General features: G+C 49.9%; 1 protein-coding gene across 1 annotated transcript in view; it reads left to right on the forward strand.

Moving 5' to 3' along the window:
• Positions 1-20000, forward strand: part of foxn3 (forkhead box N3) — a 56161-nt gene that overhangs the window by 2428 nt on the left and 33733 nt on the right. The gene's annotated exons all lie outside the window — the stretch shown is intronic.

The following is a 20000-nucleotide window of genomic DNA, read 5'->3' on the forward strand; positions in this document are numbered from 1 at the left end:
TTGTGTATGTTTTAAACTCTGAGGTAACTTGGGGCAGGGTGGGGAGGGGGTGTTTCAGTGCAGACACATGTAGCTGAAGCGTCTGGCTGGAGGCTTTTACCATGACTTAAGGCAGTAACCTGTGCCAAAAGGCTCCAGGTGTGTGTGTGTGTGTGTGTTCTTTCGCGTGTGCTGAGGCTGTGCTCACCCTGTCCACTGCTGCTGGAGGGGTTATTTCTGTGCGCTGAGGTAATGGGAGACCACGTGCAATGCTGATACCAGCGACTGCGAGTTAATTGATTTCGGTAGTGCTGTGCAAGCCCGTAAAACAGGAGGCCCCCAGCCCAAGAGCGCTCCAAGGTCTCTGGCTCGCACGCTCCAGGGTCAGCCGCGTAGGCAGAGAGGGGGCCGTGTTGGGGGTGAAGGGGCTCGCCACTGATTAGAGAGCTGCGTTAAATGGGGAGGGGCCTATCGGTGTGAGATCGTCGTGGAGATCGGTAGTTTTGCCTGACAGCGGCTCAGGGAACAAGCTTTCCCAGGCTTCGCTCTGCTGGAGTGCTGCGCGCCGTTCCGGCTCCGACCGCCGACCTCCGGCAGGCCGTGTGCATTGGCTTATACCACCATCCCTTACACCCGCTTTATTATGTAAATGCCACACAAATGCCCGGGCAGAGAGTGGATATTATGCGGCGGATACGCTTGTCAGCGCGGCCTGATCCGCCCCAAGCACGCCTGCTTACGGTCGCGGTGCGGCGCGCCTCCTTTTCCGGGGGCCCCGAGCCACCCGTCCGCCTGATGTATGCACCGCTTGGCAGTGGGGCCTTTCAGGGTTTTCCCAGCGTGGCCGGCTGGGCCCAGGAGCGCGAGGCATTATGCAGGCAGGCAGGGATGGCCGGCTGGGGTTTTGGGCATACCGGGGAGTCCGTCACAGTGGAGGGCAGAAAAGCAGACGCGCGGGGGGGGTCAAAACACTTTTTATTTTGGGGCAGCGGAGTGTGAGAGCTCGCTGCAGCCTGCCTCAGCTGCTTTGTCTAGCCGGGGATCTTGTAACAGCAGACGCCCCCAGAAACATTAACCAGCAGACCAAATCAGAGTGGTGGTGTTGGGGGGCGAGACAGAAAAAGTGTGAACACACCTGACGGGAGAAATGACAACGAGGAGGCAGGCCTGCCACCTTCAGTGGCTCTCCAGCACTCTCGCGGTGACACCACTCCCTCCGCCATTCCACTATGGCAGCATGAGAAAGCAGCAGAGCGTGCTGATTGGACACCCCCACCAGATATGACTCGCCAAGCCTTCGCTGGTGACAAGATCCCAAGCGACGGTGCTCTCCGCCACGTGCGACTGAAGGCACGGCGTCACGTCCTCCATCAAAACGAGGCCACGCATCTCTCCCCTCTCTCTCTCTCTCTCTCTCTCTCTCTCTCTCTCTCTATCCATCTTCTCCACCTCACTCTCCACCTCTGTGACCTTCAAGCTAGTTTTTTTTTTTTTCTTCCCTTTTCCGTCCTTGCGATTAAGTGTCTGGAATGCGTGTGATGATGGAGGCAGACTAATGAATGATAGACCCTTGACTGCCTTGCCTCTGGGAGACCCATTAACTGCCTAGCGGTGCTCTGCCTCTGCTGGTGCCTTATACCCACCACTACACACAGAGCTGTGCCGTGCCGTCAGCCCAGCGCGCTTGTCTCTCTGTAATCCACACTTAACTCTATTCAGCTGAATTTAAGCAGCCCTACCCTGTTTCTTTTCTCCTTTCTTGCCTCGCTCTCCTCTTTCTCTTTCTCTCTCTCTCTGTCTCTATTTCACCCCCAGTATGCTTTCTGCCTTGTTGACTTCTCTGTCCATGTTCTCTCTCTGTCTCTCTCCACCACTCTCTCTCTTTCTCTCTCCCTGTCGCTCTCATCGGCTTCTTGACAGCACAAGGTGGAAAAACTTTAACTTCATACACGATGAAGACACTTGTGGCTCCAGATGAGGAAAAACTAGGGTCTCTGGCCACGTGTCCAGACAGACCAGCACGTAAACACACGCTAGCGTGCTACTTTTGTGCTGCCGGCTGACAACTGGGGTCAGTTGAGCTCAGCCGGCATGTAGGATGTGTTTGGTAGAACCCCTATGTCGTCCACTTGGTAGAAGCTCGGTGTCGTCTGTTTGGTAGAAGCACTCTGGCACATGTTTGGTAGAAGCCTTGTTACACACGTTTGGTAGAAGCCCTGTGTTGCTGGCTTGGTAGAAGCCCTTGCTTGGGTTTTTGAAAACTAGCCACATGACTTTGTGAGCTAGCCCAGGCCAGATCCCTTCTGAAACATCAGCAAGTCCCGGGTAAAAGCAGCAGGAAGGGTGTGATAGTATTGAGACGTGTGTGTGTGTGTGTGTGTGTGTGTGTGTGTGTGTGTGCGCGCGCAGGGACAGAGTTTGGTGGAGAAATGGTGGCCCAGTGTTGTTACGGGGAGGCATTGTTCACTCTGATCATATTGTCCTCCATGCTGGGGATATCAAGGACAATTGGAGGTCTGGCAGTGCAGACACTGCTCACAGCAAGGGACTTCTGCACATGGACACACACACACACACATACACACACACGACACGACACAACATGATACGACTTGTCAGCTTTCGGTCATCCAGGGAGAAGAGATTTGCCTTTCCTACAGAGCATTTTTGCTGAAAGGACTCGTCAATTGAGCGCGCGTTAGCGGGCAGCACGGAGCTCACCGAGGGTGTTGACCAACGCCCCTGCCCGCGCAGACCTGCCCAGGCTGCTGCGCTTTTGAGCGATCTCCCAGCAGAACCAGCGTCCGGGCTGCTTCAGCATCCTGACAAGTGGAAAGCGACTCCAGATTCCGCTCAGGCACGTCCTCGCCGCCTCTGTCTTGTTCGGGAAGGCCAGGGAGATGCGGGTCATTTCCATTTCCTCTCTCGGCCCATCATCAGTGTCATATTTCATTGATATTGCTTTCATTTTTTTCCTGTCAGAGAGGAGACAGCCCCACTGTCGAGTATATAAACAACTATATTTTACAGGTCTCCCCGGCACAGGGCCACTCTCCTGTGTAAATGGTTCTTTGCTCCACTTCAAGTACTGTGCCATGCATTGCTCTCTCGCTCTCTCTCTCTCTCTCTCTCCCACTCAATTGCTGTTCCACTCTTTCTCTACTCCCTCTCTATCTTTTGCTCTCTCAGTCTCCCTCTCCTTCTCTCTCAGAGTGTCTGTTTCTTTCAGTCTTGTTCTCTTTCAGCCACACACACACACACACACACACACACACACACCAGCTCTGAGCCTCCACATGAGCCATGGGGAGTATGCACATTCAGGGACTGACTGACATTTCTCAGTGTCAAAACATGTTCAGAGCATTGTTCAAATCCAGGCCTGATGCTGCATTGATTTACTGCTCAAGGACCTTGCTTAGAAACGTTATGTCTTATCACATTCAACACTGGAATTTTTTTTTGTCAGTCGTCTTTATTTATTTAGAAAGTGGAAGTTCTTGCTGGTGGCGTCCTCAAAGCTGCGCTACATTTTCGGCTTTTAATGTGCAAATTGATCCTGGCGCGGCTCAGCATGCTAGCGCGCCTGCGAGCAGCCTGGGTTTCTGCACCCTTCGGCTGGTGAAGTGCGGTCTCCTCAGCCCTCGATCACTCCTCTTCCGTTCGGCCTCCTTCAGCTCAGCCCCCCCGCGTCACTCGCACCCCCCCCACCCCATCGCTCGCTCCAGGGCCGTTCATTCGGCCTGGCACGTCGGCGGGTGGCGGCCCCCTGGAAGAAGGGCTCATGGGGGGGGGGGGGGGCTTGGCTACCGGCCCTCCTCTTGCCAACAAGCTGGCTTTGGCGCCGACGGACCAGATGAAGCATAACGGGAAGCGTGGAGTCCAGCAGGATGAGTGGACCACGATCGCATGCATGTCGCTCCTCTGATTTGATAGTGTGTGGTGTATGTGTAGTGGTATTGTGTATGTAGAGGTATTGGATAGTAGTGTGTGTGTGGTGGTAGGGGTAGTTTGTGTGTGTAGTGTATATAGGGGTATTGTGTAGCAGTGTTTGTGTAATGGTAGTATGTTTGTAGTAGTGTGTGTAGTGTTAGTGTGCAGTGTGCGTGTAATGGTGATGTGTAGTGTGTATGTAGTGGTAGTGTGCAGTGTGAGTGTAGTGGTGATGTGTAGTGTGTATGTAGTGGTAGTGTGCAGTGTGAGTGTAGTGGTGATGTGTAGTGTATGTAGTGGTAGTGTGCAGTGTGAGTGTAGTGGTGATGTGTAGTGTGTATGTAGTGGTAGTGTGCAGTGAGTGTAGTGGTGATGTATAGTGTGTATGTAGTGGTAGTGTGCAGTGTGCGTGTAATGGTGATGTGTAGTGTGTATGTAGTGGTAGTGTGCAGTGTGAGTGTAGTGGTGATGTGTAGTGTGTATGTAGTAGTGTGCAGTGTGTGTGTAATGGTGATGTGTAGTGTATGTAGTGGTAGTGTGCAGTGTGCGTGTAATGGTGATGTGTAGTGTGTATGTAGTGGTAGTGTGCAGTGTGTGTGTAATGGTGATGTGTAGTGTATGTAGTGGTAGTGTGCAGTGTGAGTGTAGTGGTGATGTGTAGTGTGTATGTAGTAGTGTGCAGTGTGTGTGTAATGGTGATGTGTAGTGTGTATGTAGTAGTGTGCAGTGTGTGTGTAATGGTGATGTGTAGTGTATGTAGTGGTAGTGTGCAGTGTGTGTGTAATGGTGATGTGTAGTGTATGTAGTGGTAGTGTGCAGTGTGTGTGTAATGGTGATGTGTAGTGTGTATGTAGTGGTAGTGTGCAGTGTGAGAGTAGTGGTGATGTGTAATGTGTGTAGTGGTAGTGTGCAGTGTGTGTGTAATGGTGATGTGTAGTGTATGTAGTGGTAGTGTGCAGTGTGTGTGTAATGGTGATGTGTAGTGTATGTAGTGGTAGTGTGCAGTGTGTGTGTAATGGTGATGTGTAGTGTATGTAGTGGTAGTGTGCAGTGTGAGAGTAGTGGTGATGTGTAATGTGTGTAGTGGTAGTGTGCAGTGTGTGTGTAATGGTGATGTGTAGTGTATGTAGTGGTAGTGTGCAGTGTGTGTGTAATGGTGATGTGTAGTGTGTATGTAGTGGTAGTGTGCAGTGTGAGAGTAGTGGTGATGTGTAATGTGTGTAGTGGTAGTGTGCAGTGTGTGTGTAATGGTGATGTGTAGTGTATGTAGTGGTAGTGTGCAGTGTGTGTGTAATGGTGATGTGTAGTGTGTATGTAGTGGTAGTGTGCAGTGAGTGTAGTGGTGATGTATAGTGTGTATGTAGTGGTAGTGTGCAGTGTGCGTGTAATGGTGATGTGTAGTGTGTATGTAGTGGTAGTGTGCAGTGTGAGTGTAGTGGTGATGTGTAGTGTGTATGTAGTAGTGTGCAGTGTGAGTGTAATGGTGATGTGTAGTGTATGTAGTGGTAGTGTGCAGTGTGTGTGTAATGGTGATGTGTAGTGTATGTAGTGGTAGTGTGCAGTGTGTGTGTAATGGTGATGTGTAGTGTATGTAGTGGTAGTGTGCAGTGTGTGTGTAATGGTGATGTGTAGTGTGTATGTAGTGGTAGTGTGCAGTGTGAGAGTAGTGGTGATGTGTAATGTGTGTAGTGGTAGTGTGCAGTGTGTGTGTAATGGTGATGTGTAGTGTATGTAGTGGTAGTGTGCAGTGTGAGAGTAGTGGTGATGTGTAATGTGTGTAGTGGTAGTGTGCAGTGTGTGTGTAATGGTGATGTGTAGTGTGTATGTAGTGGTAGTGTGCAGTGTGAGAGTAGTGGTGATGTGTAATGTGTGTAGTGGTAGTGTGCAGTGTGCGTGTAATGGTGATGTGTAGTGTGTATGTAGTGGTAGTGTGCAGTGTGAGAGTAGTGGTGATGTGTAATGTGTGTAGTGGTAGTGTGCAGTGTGTGTGTAATGGTGATGTGTAGTGTGTATGTAGTGGTAGTGTGCAGTGTGAGAGTAGTGGTGATGTGTAATGTGTGTAGTGGTAGTGTGCAGTGTGTGTGTAATGGTGATGTGTAGTGTGTATGTAGTGGTAGTGTGCAGTGTGAGAGTAGTGGTGATGTGTAATGTGTGTAGTGGTAGTGTCTATAGTAGTGTGCTGTGTGTATGTAGTGGTAGTGTGCAAGGAGTGGTGGCATGCAGTGTGTGTGTGTAATGGTGGTGTGTAATGTGTGTAGTGGTAGTGTGTAGTGTCTATAGTAGTGTGCTGTGTGTGTGTAGTGGTAGTGTGTAACTAAAGGAGCAAAAACATTTATCTTCAGTTTTAGTTTAATATCAGAGTTAGGTTTAATGTTAGGCTTAGAATGTTGTTATATTACATATAAGGTTACAATATATTTGTTAACCCCCCCAGTGATATAAAGTAGGATGTGGAAGCTGCCTGGTTGTCAGTCCTGGTTCTGTGGTTCTGTTGTCCTGTGGTTCTGTTGTCCTGTGGTTCTGTGGTTCTGTTGTTCTTTGGTTCTGTGGTTCTTTGGTTCTGTGGTTCTGTTGTCCTGTGGTTCTGTGATTCTGTTGTCCTGTAGTTCTGTGATTCTGTTGTCCTGTGGTTCTGTGGTTCTGTTGTCCTATTGTTCTGTGGTTCTGTTGTCCTATTGTTCTGTTGTCCTATTGTTCTGTGGTTCTGTTGTCCTGTGGTTCTGTTGTCCTATTGTTCTGTGGTTCTGTTGTTCTGTGGTTCTGTTGTCCTGTGGTTCTGTTGTTGTCTTTCTGTCTCAGCAGCCCATCCTCCACCTGCAAGCTTGCTCTTTTTCTGAGCGTCAGTGCACCAACACCTTGGTAAAGGTGGAGGGCGTGATCAGGGCCGTATCGCTGCTCCAGCTGGCCTCCTCTCCCCGCTGCCTGTCAAGTGGGCTTTTATCAGAGGACAGAGTGACTTTGAAATCCTGCTAACGAACCTGTTATTCCGAGACAGTTCTCCCTTCAAACTCTTCTACCGCGTCACCGCACGCAAGGTGAGCTTGACAGGAGCATCAGGGGGAGAGCGAGCATTTCACGCCCGTCCTCGCTAATTGCTGATTTGCCCGGTCCTGGCGATGCCTGCGCAGCCGTGCGGGGGCCAGAGGGCGGGGGTGCTAATGCTGTTGTCTGTTGTGCAGGCGTGGTGTGTGTCGGAGCTGACTAGTGCGTCTCACTTTCAAAGATGCGCAGACGACAAATTGAGTCCCCTCTGCTGTCCTGCACCACACCGAACTGCCAAGTCGCTCTAAAACCGACCCCCCTCCCCTAATCCGCCCCCCCTCCATTCCACCCATGGTGGCGCCGGGGTGCACGGTTACTGGCTTCATCCTTAGCTTGACCTGTGAACGTCCCTGTGACCAGGCAATGCCGAACAGGTCTTGTTGCGGCAGCATTCCGACAGGAGCGCAGCTATGCCGCGCTGCCCCTCGCCGTTGCCATGGCGTTATCAACACAAGTGAACTCTGGGCCTGTGGCAGTCTGCCTTCCCGCGGTGTTTGGTTAAGATGAACGGAATAAAGGACTGTAGGAGTGTAGGATTAGGAGATTGGTAGGGAGGCGGGCCGAGCGCTGTGTGCTCTCGCTCTCCAAACACACTCCTTCTGTGGGGCGTGCCCCTGCAAGCTGTCCCTTGTGCGCTTGTATTATTTGAACTCGATTATCAGGAGAGGCCTTCTCAGCTGCGGCCGGACGGCCCGTCCCCAAGGCCGCTTGGTGTTTTTTGTTTTTTTTCCCCCGCATCCTGAAACCGATTCAATTGGAAATGTAATTTTGGTTTTTGCGCCGGAACTGATTAGCAGCGCGGCGTTGCACTGGGGGACAGTTTATGGTGAGGTAATGGAATGACATGAATAAATTGTCATCTGACACAAAGATTAAGTGCAGCGGAGGAGGCCAGCTATCAGTGGCGGACGGTTTCCTGCGCCGTGTGCGGTCCCCCCCCCCCCCCCCCCACCCACGCCCCCCTTCTTGCTGTGAACCCCGAATAGCCCGGCTGGACTCTGGGGATGGTTATCCTGATAATATCCGTTGCTAGTGGCGACACAGTTTTACCTCAAGGTTGTGGAGACTCGCTCCCTGCATCTCCCTGGGCCGTCATAGAACTTATTGTTTTCTACATTTTTTTGGTGTTAGTAATTTAGAGTGACGGGTTGGACAAAGTGCAGTTGTGTGTGCGTGTGTATAAGTGTGCATGCAGGCGTGTGTGTGTGCACGCGCGTGTGTGTGCATGCATGTGTGCGTGTGTGTGCGTTCATGTGTGTGCATGCGTTCATGCGTGTGTGTGTGCGTGTGTCGGCGCGTGCGTCGGCGATATTAACTGCACTTCTAATTGGCCGTGTCAGCTGTGAGTTGGGAGGGAGCCCCGTGATAGCTCGATGCGCTCCCTTTACATCTTGCTGACTCTAGCAGCAAGCCCGGCGTTCCCGAGCACGTTCTCTCTCCGCCCTAAACAACACCGCAGAAATCTAAACAAGATGTATGCTGTGCCCGAGTGGGCCTCCATAAATCCTAAACTGTTTGTCACTCACTGCCCTATTAGGACTTCGTTGCAAATGGCGCTCTTGGGAAGGTTGCTACGATGAAAACTTGTTGGGATGTAAACGTACGGCAACGGCAGGCAGCAAGATTGGTCACTAATTACAGGTGGATCTAGACCAGGATTGCTCACTGATGGGTGTGCGCGTGCGTTGCGTGCGTGTATGTGTGTGTGTGTGTGTGTGTGTGTGTGTGAGAGTGTGTTTCGTGCCTTTGTCTGGCGCGCGGTCAGGCTGCAGCTGTGTCAGACGGGGCTGAAGTGTGTGTGCACACACCTGCCCGCTCCTCTCCCAGTAATCAGGGCAGATTACAGTCTGCAATTAGTCTCCCAACAGCTCATCTCTCTGCGCCAAGACCAAGCTCTCAGTCCCTCCAAATCAGCCCTGACTGGAGCGCGAGAGCGGCTGCCAAGTACAGGCAATTCCAGAGAAGTCACCAGCCTATAGAACACTGGCTGAGCGAGAGAGACAGAGAGAGAGAGAGAGAGAAGGGTAGAATTCAGAGGGGGAATCATGAACCGTGCTACTGGGAGGCTCCAGAAAGTAATGTGTCTCACCCCCTTAACACTGACTTTGCCCTTCATCTCCAGACTCTGATTCATGTCACACACGGTGTGTGTGAGACAGAGGGAGAGAGTGATAGATAGATAGATAGATAGATAGATAGATAGAGAGAGAGAGAGAGAGAGAGAGAGAGAGCGAGAGAGAGAGAGAGAGAGAGAGAGAGCGAGAGAGAGAGAGAGAGAGAGAGAGAGAGAGAGAGAGCGAGAGAGAGAGAGTGTTTAAGGCCAGTTCGGCTTCAGGCTAGTTAATTTGTCCAGATCAAATAAAAGTAGTCAGAGATGATAAATACTCCCCAGCTGCAGTTTCTTGGCCATCAGCTGGAGACCCCAAGCTTTACAGTTGCTAGGTAACAGTGTCAGAGGAGGATTGTCGGATTGTGTGCCAACGATGCCTCCCTACAGCCTCCTGACGGAAGGTGTAAACACCTGACAAGCACAGATTAGACTGACCTTAAGTAAAGTGTGTGTGTATGTGTTAGCGGATGGGAGGGGATGGGTTTAGTGTCTGCGTGGTGCTGTCCTGTTAGTAAACTGTGTCCTTTCCATCGGGTTTCGTGGGCCCTCTGGGCCCCTGTGCTCCTGTGACTTTGACACCGGAGTCGAGGGGGGTCTCAGAGGGCCACAGTGCACAGGGAAGCCCCTCCCCCTACCCAACCCCATGGCCGACGGGTGACCTCCACCCTCAGCCGTCCCTCTTAGCCGTCCTTCACCTTTCCGCGCTCTCCCTCTGGACCACGAGGTCGTTGTGAAGGGAAGGGACCTGCTACGCCATGACCCAACACCACGCGACCTTTATTCCAGGACAGCTGATCACCTTAGGCGTCACGGGACACACAGCGGTCATTCCGTCATAGCTCACACAGTTCCCTCCTCTCGTGCGCCTTTGAAATGCGCTGCTTGCTGCAGTACAGCGTGATCTGTTCGGTGGAACCTGCAGACACAAGGCTCCAGCAGAACTGCTGAAACAGGCAATGCTCGACAGAGCCTGGTCAAATTATGGCCAGTAGCCCCCCCCCCCCCCCCCCCCCCCCCCCCCCCGAGTAATTTCTGCATATACTAGCACGCTCAGGGTGCCTGGATTCTCTCAATTATTAGCAAAGTTCAGTGGCATTTCCACCGTGGCTAGCGCCAGGACGTCTGCCGCCTGCGACGCGTCATTTGCATGTCATTTGCATGTGAAAACTGTTGACACAAGTATTTACAGTTTAATTGTGTTCACCTTTGCATATGTGCCATTCAGTTTTGGAATAACTAATTGGCAACCATTTAACCTTAACTGCAAATCAAAAGCAATGAATAACATTTTAATTATGCTGTGGCAACATCAGCAGCATGTGAGCATCGTGTTTGTGTGTGTGTGTGTGTGTGTGTGTGTGTGTGTGTGTATGTGCGTGTGTGCGTGCGTGCGTGTGTTTGTGTGATTTCATTTCCTAAATGGTGTGATACAGTGAGCAGCTGTTTTGCTCTCCTCGTTAAATGCTGCGTCCTCTCGGCTGTTGAAAAGCTCAGCCCACAGACGCCGGTTTACATTCCGAGCTCATATCATTCAGGCACTTAGAACCTGACCTCTCATGTCAGCACGTACACGCGCACACACTTCCTCACTAAAAAATGACCTCTCAATCAAATCTCATTTAGGCTATAATGGGCTGTCTGTTGTCTCTGTGGGCTGAATAGGTGTTGGGAGTACCCCACTTGAAAGGTGCGCTGGATGAATGAGTGGACCTGCTTAATGATGTCTCTTGCATTCACCGCGAGGACGATATTTTCTCTTCTGCTGTCATCACTCCGGCTCTGCGCTGGAAAAACGAGGTCACCCGGCTCTGTGCTTTAAGCCGTCTGCCCCCACACATCCACCCCCCCACACACACCCACCGCTGGCCTTTACTGGAATTTGGACCGTGAGATTTGTTTAGTGACAACACCACATGTTCTGTAGTGCAAATGGCTGTTGAACGACTTGGTCAGCCCTTGAAGGCTGACCCCTGACACCTGCCTTAGTTACGTGCACGTGTATGGATTTAGCACCTGAGAGTGAGAAAGTGTGCATGCGTGCGTGCGTGCGTGCGTGTGTGTGTGTGTGTGTGTGTGTGTGTGTGTGTGTGTGTGTGATGAGTAGAGGAAAGAGGGCCTTGCTGTGTGCTGTGCAGTAGATACAGTGGAACAGGGGGTGACATTATCAGCGGTGCATGAATGAGCACTACTGATCCAGCCACACTGATTAGAGATTAAGACTTTACTTCACAACCTCATCTAAGCAGGATTTCTGCGTCTGAGCTGAGCAGTCAATCAGCTCCACTCCCCGCAGTGCTCCAGCTCTCTCTCTCTCTCCCTCCCTCCATTCCTCCCATCAATCACTTTCCCTCTCTATCGTTGTGTCTCTTCTCCTCCTCTTTCTCTGTTTTACTCTTTTTGCTCTCTGTACCACCTTTCTCTGCAGGAACCTCCTCACCACCGTGTTCAAGTCTCAGGATGTTGCTCTGTGTGATGGCATCAGATCAATGAAGCAGCCCTGCCATTGTGTTTAACTATATTATATATATATATAGAGCCCTTAGTGCTTGTGCTCCAGGCCTGGCGCAGTTACTTTCAAACCTCTCTTTCTCTCTCTCTCTCTCTCTCTCTCTCTCTCTCTCTCTCTCTCTCTCTCTCTCTCTCTCTCTCTCTCTCTCACGTATTATTGTCCAGTGCTGCGCCGACGTCCCGACTAACCGTTTACTAACGCGAGCACCGGGTGAGTAGAAGACCAGACGCGGAAGTCTGCAGGAACGTCCGAAGCTCACTCCTCCAGACATTCCTCTAACGCACGCGTGTCCTCGGCGTCTCTCTGGCCGCAACAGGGGCCGTCAAATGAATGGAGCACGCAGCAGTGTCTTAATGCTCATGAAGTGCCCTTCTCCCTCGAGGCAGCGGGGCGATGGATTCAGCTCCTAACTTCGTTTCCCCTGCCACTGATACGCAGCCAAATTCAATTTGCTGTCTCCTGGGTGCACTTCCCAGGCCCTGAACCCATGCACACAAGAGTAGGAACTTGTTCAATCACGCAACCGCTCCGAGTCAGGGTTACCTGGAGAGCTTGTCCTACCATATGCAATTTTTGTTTGTGCATGTGTGTGTGTGTGTGTGTGTGTGTGTATGTCGGGGGGGGGGGTTGGGTTTCTTTTTTGGTTTTGTTTTTTAATTTTTGGACACAGTAAGCAGAAATGCCAGAAGACTGTCCCATCTCCTGGAAGCTTAGACCCGCTCCTGGATGTCACACGTTAGCTGGGATTCCATTTGTTTCCTCTGTCATGCGTAGCCTGGCTGGCCGTATTAGCCTGGCTGGCCGTATTAGCCCGGGCGCTAGCCGAGCAGTGGCATTCATGGAGAGGAGAACGGTTTCTACTTTAGTGACGAAGCTGTCGGCCTCCCCGTCCCCCCATGTTCACTGACCTTCAGTGAAATGTTAGAGCCGGTCTCCGAATCAATCTCCGAGTTAGAGAGCCTGTTTACGGCAAGGACATAAACCAGAATCGGGAGAGAACAGGACCGGCAAGCAGCAAGCGTGCGCGGAGGCGCGTGCGTATGTGTGGGAATAAGGGCCAGGGTCTCTCTTCCTATTTTGAATCCATTGTCCCTGTGTGTGTGTGTGTGTGTGTGTGTGTGTGTGTGTGTGTGTGTGTGTGTGTGTGTGTGAGTGTGTGTGTGTGTGTGTCAACGTTGTCCCGCTTGTTCACGTCCTAAGAACCAGTGGAGGAGCCCAGAGCTCTGGCACCCTGTGGAGGTTAGTCGTATTTGACCAACAGGATAATAAAGACTCACTGCGTTCACCGAAGCTCATTATACACAAACGGCCCCGTGAAACGGCCTTCAGCCCAGAATCTCCCCTTTACCACGCTCTGTGTGTGCTGAAGCGCGGCCCGCTGGAGCAGTTATGTCTCTGGGCCCGACAGCGCGGTACAGCGGATGCTTATCTTGGCCGGGGAGGGGGACCGTCTGAGTGGCACGGGGAGGTCAGGTGTCCTTTCCAGAGAGCGCACCCTTACCTTTGACCCCGGCGCTCGGCTTCGGGGATGGGATCGGCTGCCGCAGTGAGGGAGGAGATGAGGAGATGGGACACATTTCGCATTTGGCCTCCAAGGACCAAACGTGCAGGTGCGCGCCCCAGCGCTGCTCCGGAGTCTATTTAAAGGCTCCTCTCACATTTTTACCTCCCCTCGCTTCCAGTAAATGACGGCAGAGTGAGAACAAGGAAAGGAGAGGGAGAAAAAAGAACATGGAGATTAATAACTCAAGCCTTGGTGCAAAAAATAATATTCTTAATAAAACGTTGGAGCACCAGCAATGAAGACGAACGATGGTGGTCCCCTGGGGTTCGCGAGTGAAAGAATTTACAGAGCGCGTCACTCTGACCTAACTGCCGCTGTTGCCACGGAAACAGACGCCCATGCGCCTTCGCGTAGCTGCGGCGACGCCGTTGCCGTGGCAGCTAGGCTGCACATCTCCTCCTAGGCAACAGCGAGCAGAGAATAGAGCAGGGATGACCACCGTCATCTCGGGCTGTGCAAAATAGCCATAATCCCACCTAATGATGTCTAAAGAGGAAATATAGTCAGTTCCAGACATTTATCAGGACTTTGTCTCAGCAGAAATGCACCCTCGGTTCCTAGGTGCACCTCTCAGTGTGATCTGCTTACTAAGCACGATAAACCACCATTTGCCGGATCCCCTCATATTAATCCACGACAGCTTTGTGTACTAATAGGCTAGTAGGGTAGTGATTAGAGGCATTATTAACATGTTTGTTGTTGTGCAAATTGCCATAAGGGGTACGGTGTCATTTGTTTGTCCTGCAGTCACATGGTCATGTGGTAAAGGTTTAAGCCTCTCGAAAATGCTAACATGACTAATAATGCGTGAAAGCTCTTAGGTGTCAGTTGGCATTATGCTTAAGGTCCTTCATCATTCATGTAGGACCGATGAACGCAGCTACGTGTTCCACTTCATCCCATCGGGTGAAGTCTGCTTCTGGGTGAAGTCTTGCTTTAGGATTTCAGCAGTTAGACACAAACAATGAGGTTTTATTTGCTGACCATATTGCAGTTCAATCTATATGTAATTCGATCATGGCTCTGACGTAATGTCAAGTGCAATCAATAAGCAACCTAAAAGCATATTACTGCTTTTTAGTTTCTGTTGTTTTGTTTTTTTTTACCCTCAGAATTGGGAGAAAAAGCACACACTGAGTAAATTTGGTGCCTAGTGCCATAAGGTAATGTAAAAGCACAGATACTCAATCCATTATCTTTATGATTCACAGTGCAGAGAGTGCACCCTCGCCACAGCCCCCACGGAGCCTCGTTCAGGGCCCGGCTGGGTTTCACTTCAGCTGCCTTCTCCACGCACCTCCTACATCGGCAGGCTCGCACCCCCCCCCTCCCCGAACACACACACACACACACACGCCCACCATTACCCGCCGAGGGCCGGCGGCCCTATCTACGATCTGGAGAGTTACCCTCTCAGCTCCGAGCTACCACCGCCTCAGTGCAGAGCTGGCCTGAGAAGCTCCGCTTCACCGCATGACTTCTGTCGACTACACGGGAACCTGTGCCTTTCAAGCCGGTTACAGAAGCAAGACGCGAATGCGGTCGTGCCCGCGAGTGCCTTTCTTTTGGCTGTGTTCAGAGAGAGCAAAGCCACTGTTCCCAGAGCCAGGGCTGATCGCTATTGGACGCATAGTGTAGGCAAAGTTTCTGGGTTGATTATATACTGTGGTGGGGATTCATCAAAAGAGGAGCTCGTGAGTCGTCTTTGCAAGCATCAGGCTACAATAACCCTGTTAGACTGTGAAAACTCTTACTCAGTGCGTGGCTTTAAGCATTCCGATTCTGCATGCAGAGAAAGAGAGAGAGAGAGAGAGAGAGAGAGAGAGAGAGAGAACAAACTAGGGAACAGTATGTTGAGAGCCTAACTCTATTTAAAGGCTGCATTTCCAATGGGATGAAGTGGTAGATGTAGCCTTTTTTTTAAAAATAGTGATTAAAGTCAATTGATCATGTTATTGGGCCTCTTCGAGTGCTGAGTAGATGTTTGGATGTGCTGTCAATTCTTTACATTCGGGATTTACGGAGTACGCCATGCCAACCTGCTGCGGCTCCGCGGAGAGCGGATAGGTCCACATAACCTTTGAGCCCCGCTCCCTCTCGCATGTTTTCAATTAGCATAACTCTCCACTCGGAGCTGGGAACAAGCCCAGGCCGGTTCATATTTTCTTTTCACATACGAAGCAGTAGCAATGTGCTTAACATCTCACATCAAAAGGCAGCTTATATGCGTTCGGGGCCTCAGGCTTTCCGCCTTAATCCAGAAAGGACTGGAAAGCAACCGTCTTCTTGAGCCTCTCTTCATCTCTGTTTGTTTTTCCCATGTAAATATCTGACATGGGTTCGATTTGACAGGGCTTACGGTGTCGCCCCCCCACCCCCCCGAAATTAGCTACACAGAGGGGCAGGCGCCTGTGGCTCGCTGGGGCGTGACACGCGACACCTGTTCAAGGAGAGGTTTTCGCGCTCCTTGCGCCCTCGGTCAGAATTCCCACGGGCAAACCTGGATGAGTCGGGGCTTGCTCGCAGACAGAAGAAGGCTCCGGAGTGTTCCTTTCCTCCCTTGCCCACAGAAGCACCGAGCTCTTTCAGCCCGTTGCTCGGAGTTCTGAAGACCGTGGCAGTGGAATTAGTAACAAATGCCCTCATAGCAAAGAGAAAAGGGGAGGATCCGTCTGCAGCAGGCTTCACGAGACCTGCGTTGGAACAGGCACGGCGCGTTTGCCTTCTCCGCGTCTCTCTCCGTCTCCCGGGACTAAGCCATTTGGGATGGTAAGGAGATCTGGCCTAAAACAAACATGCGCGGGCTATCGGCTCCCTCGGCAGCGTGGCGGTTTCACGCCGCCGCATTCCTCTTTCTGTTCCACTCGACTCACAGCTCGTAGACGAGGCCTTGGGTTTGTTCTGCTTTTTCCCACCAAGCAATCAGTGAAGTTAACACCTGAAAGATATTTAATTGATAAGGAGCAGCCAACAAAGAAGAGCCGTTAGAAGAGCTGCACAGTGCGAGGCGTTGCATGCCCTGCCGATGCACTGTGGCTCGTTGCACGTGAAGTTGTCTGCCGTGTACCGTTCTGAGGGCCCGGCCGGCACACAGAGCAGTTTAACGTGAGTAGCTCATTACTCGTCCCTCTCCAGCCCTGCGATCCACTCTTTCCTACTTTGGCTGAGCAGTGCTATGGCAGTTTGGCTGCAGTTTAGCACATAATAAGGGCAGCCTGCGTCTTTCCTTTGTGTAGAAAACATTTTCTGTTCAGGCACTGAACCGTGCATGTTGTTATTGTGTATGATGAAATGGCAGTAGGAGAGAGCTTGATATAGAAGCCCTAAAGTGGGATGTGATTGAGTCTCTGAGTCATGCCCTGTGTTATATACAGACAGCGTTTACAGACAAGCAGCGTTGGGCTCAGAGTCAGCAGATGTCACGCCAGCAAAAATCTCGACCAGCAGAGATACTGCACTGCCATCTTGCTTAACATTTTCTTTAAATATTTTGCATCCATTGTAACTCTACAGCTTTGTTTCTGTGAGCACACAGAGCAAGAGACAGCTGTTTCAGTTTTTGAATTCGTCTTTACTTGGTAGGTGGGGTGTTGGGTCTCTGTGTGAGTTTTGAAAAGAAAGGTCTTAAATGGATCTATTCCCATTAATCCGAATTATTCCCGCTGAACCTACTTTTGGCAACACTGTCGCATGCAGATGTGCTCAGATTCAGAGTCAGATTATCGGGCAAAGTTTAGCGGTGCCCCTCGACCAGTTTACCACAAATATGTTTCATACTGTTGACGATAATGCACCATCAGTTCCCTGAAACGTAGTGGATTTACTCCAATGCTCCAAAAGTGTGCTAATTAATATCTCGATAATCACCCTCAGACTGCATCACAAACAAATGTTTTAGTGAGGCAGATGGTGTTTGGGCTGCACGGAACAGAACGGCGCGCTTAATTATCCACTCTCGTGCGCGGCGCGCTCCCGCTCTCTGGCCAGCCCGAGGTCTTTGCTGTGACACACACACACACACACACACACACACTCCTGGTAAGCCCACCTCCCTTTATTTCCTGCACAACATCAACCAAAGAAGCACAACAGCCATAAATAAAGTTTGGCGTTTACGTCCAGACCCTCTCGCGAAAGCTCTGTTTGTGCGGCGACGTGTGGAGGCTTTTTCCTGTTCGTCACTTTTTCTAAAAGATCTTGCAGTGTGGTTCACACTAACACTTTCATGATTTGGTGGTTTGGTGCAGGTGTGTATACAGTAGATTGTCTGGCCGCAGATTTATTTATCTATTAGAGCGCATAATAAGATAGCCATTTAGAGGTTTATGAGAGTGTAATCTCAGAATTCTAATGTCTATGAGGAATGCACAGTTAAGCAAACAGAAGTCAAACGTATGATTTTGGACACTGTAATTACTTCATTGAGAAATATGTGCACTGAGACGAAAATGAGTTTGGCATGAGGTTGCCAGTGAAAAGCTCTTGCCACATGTGCAAGCATATGTACGAATCTGTAGTGTTTTCTTTAAAGCAGGAAATTTTTAGTAAAGAATGATATTCCAAGTCTCTTGGGACGCAATTGGCGGCAAGTTAGGCCCAAACAGAACACAGCGTCGTCATGGCAACGCTGCAATTAAATTACTTTCCTGTCAGTTGCAATATAACGTTCAGCGCAGGGGCCCGCGGGGCCGCAGGAGTCAGACCAGCTCTCCTGGTCGTAAAGACGCGGCGCATTGATTCCTCATGAGCTATCGTAGTGTTTGTATCGCGTCCGAGACTCACGGTGATGTGTCTCAGCGTCTGAAGGAATCTCTGCTGCGCCTTTGAAACGCTCCTCACCTCCACCGGAATTCCACAGCTCAGGCATGAAACACCGCCGTTAAGAGCGGTTTCCCCGCATCTGCTTTCATGAAGTCATCCTTTAAAAAACAAACAAACAAAAAGAGGGAAAAAATGGCATTTGATTTATTTTAATTGATTTGTTTGCTTAGGAGCATGCTGCCTGCTCATTTAGAAGAGCTTTTTTTTTTTTTCTTTTGAAGTTTTGTGTGTATAAAGCCTGGCGATGTTTGAATAGGTCTGAGTGTCTCCAGTGGGTATTTCCAGTGGGTATTTCCCATGAGTACTTTATTACGCGCTGGAAACCTGCAGATGACTGTGAACTAAGCTATACAAACATGAGAAAAGGGGAGGGAGAGGGTGAAAGAAAGACCTGCATGGGGTCTAGCGGCAGCTGCCTGCAGCTCAAACCGATCACCGGCACAGAGGACTCGGTGGGCTGCTCCGTGTTTGGCGTCCTGTTTTTAACGTTGCGTGCTGTATCATTGAATTCCCATTACTGTTGGCCCTGTGGAGTCAGCAGCACTGATGAGGGAAACGGATACTAGTGATGAGTCCACATACAGGGAAACGGATCCTAGTGATGAGTCCACGGGCCTGAGCGAGGAGGGTCCGATGGTTAAAGGACGATGATTTCATTTAAAAAACCTTCTTAGAATTGGCCACCACTGCTGTTGATTACAAGCAAATGTTTAGTGTGTAAATATTTACAAGATTATTATTTTTTTACATATATTTTAAGATATTTATACTATTTTTCAACTATGAAAACATCTGGTATAGTAAAAGTTGACAGATTTTATTTTAATATTAGTGCATCCGGAAAGTATTCACAGCGCTTCACTTTTTCCACATTTTGTTATGTGACAGCCTTATTCCAAAATGGATTATATTAATTTTTTTTCCCTCGAAATTCTACATATAATACCCCATAATCACAAAGCGGAAAAAGTTTGTTTGGAATTGTTGCAAATTTATTAAAAATAAAAAAACAAAAAAATCACATGTACATAAGTATTCACAGCCTTGGCCATGACACTCAAAATTGAGCTCAGGTGCATCCTGTTTCCACTGATCATCCTTCAGTTGTTTTGACAACTTGATTTGAGTCCACCTGTGGTAAATCCAGCTGATTGGACATGATTTGGAAAGGCACACACCTGTCTGTATAAGGTCCCATAGTTGACAGTACATGTCAGAGCACAAACCAAGCCGCGAAGTCCAAGGAATTGTCTGTAGACCTCCGAGACAGGGCTGTATCGAGGCACAGATCCGGGGAAGGGTACAGAAAGATTTCTGCAGCATTGAAGGGCCCAATGAGCACAGTGGCCTCCATCATCTGTAAATGGAAGAAGTTTGGAACCACCAGTACTCTTCCTAGTGCTGGCCGCCCGGCCAATCTGAGTGATTGGGGTAGAAGGGCCTTAGTCAGGGAGGTGACCAAGAACCCAAGGGTCACTCTGACAGTGCTTCTGCATTGCTCTGTGGAGAGAGGAGAACCTTCCAGAAGGACAACCGTTTTTGCAGCACTCCACCAATCAGGCCTGTATGTTAGAGTGGCCAGACGGAAGCCACTCCTCAGTAAAAGGCACAAGACAGCCCGCTTGGAGCTTGCCAAAAGGCACCTGAAGGACTCTCAGACCATGAGAAACAAAAATCTCTGGTCTGATGAAACAAAGATTGAACTCTTTGGCCTCAATGCCAAGCGTTGAGACAGGATTGTAATAACATTATTAATAACATTATCATTATTTTTTTATTTATCGGAAAAAAAGCCTTAACTAGTGTACCTTTAAGAACAGTTTGTTTAAAGCGATTTAATAAAGCTAAAGTAAATTATAATAAGGACTGTGCGCTTGACTATGAGAGTTGATCAGTATGTGAAATTAGCCTTTATCACAAAGTTAAGTAAAATCATTAACTAATGGATTAGACTTGTGTGTGTCTGTGTGTGTGTGTGTGTGTGTGTGTATGTGTGTTTGTGTGTGTGTGTGCGTGTGCGTGTGTGTGTCTGAAAAATGTTT

This window comes from Electrophorus electricus, chromosome 13, assembly GCF_013358815.1.
Source record: "Electrophorus electricus isolate fEleEle1 chromosome 13, fEleEle1.pri, whole genome shotgun sequence".
NCBI classification, from domain to species: Eukaryota; Metazoa; Chordata; class Actinopteri; order Gymnotiformes; family Gymnotidae; genus Electrophorus; species Electrophorus electricus.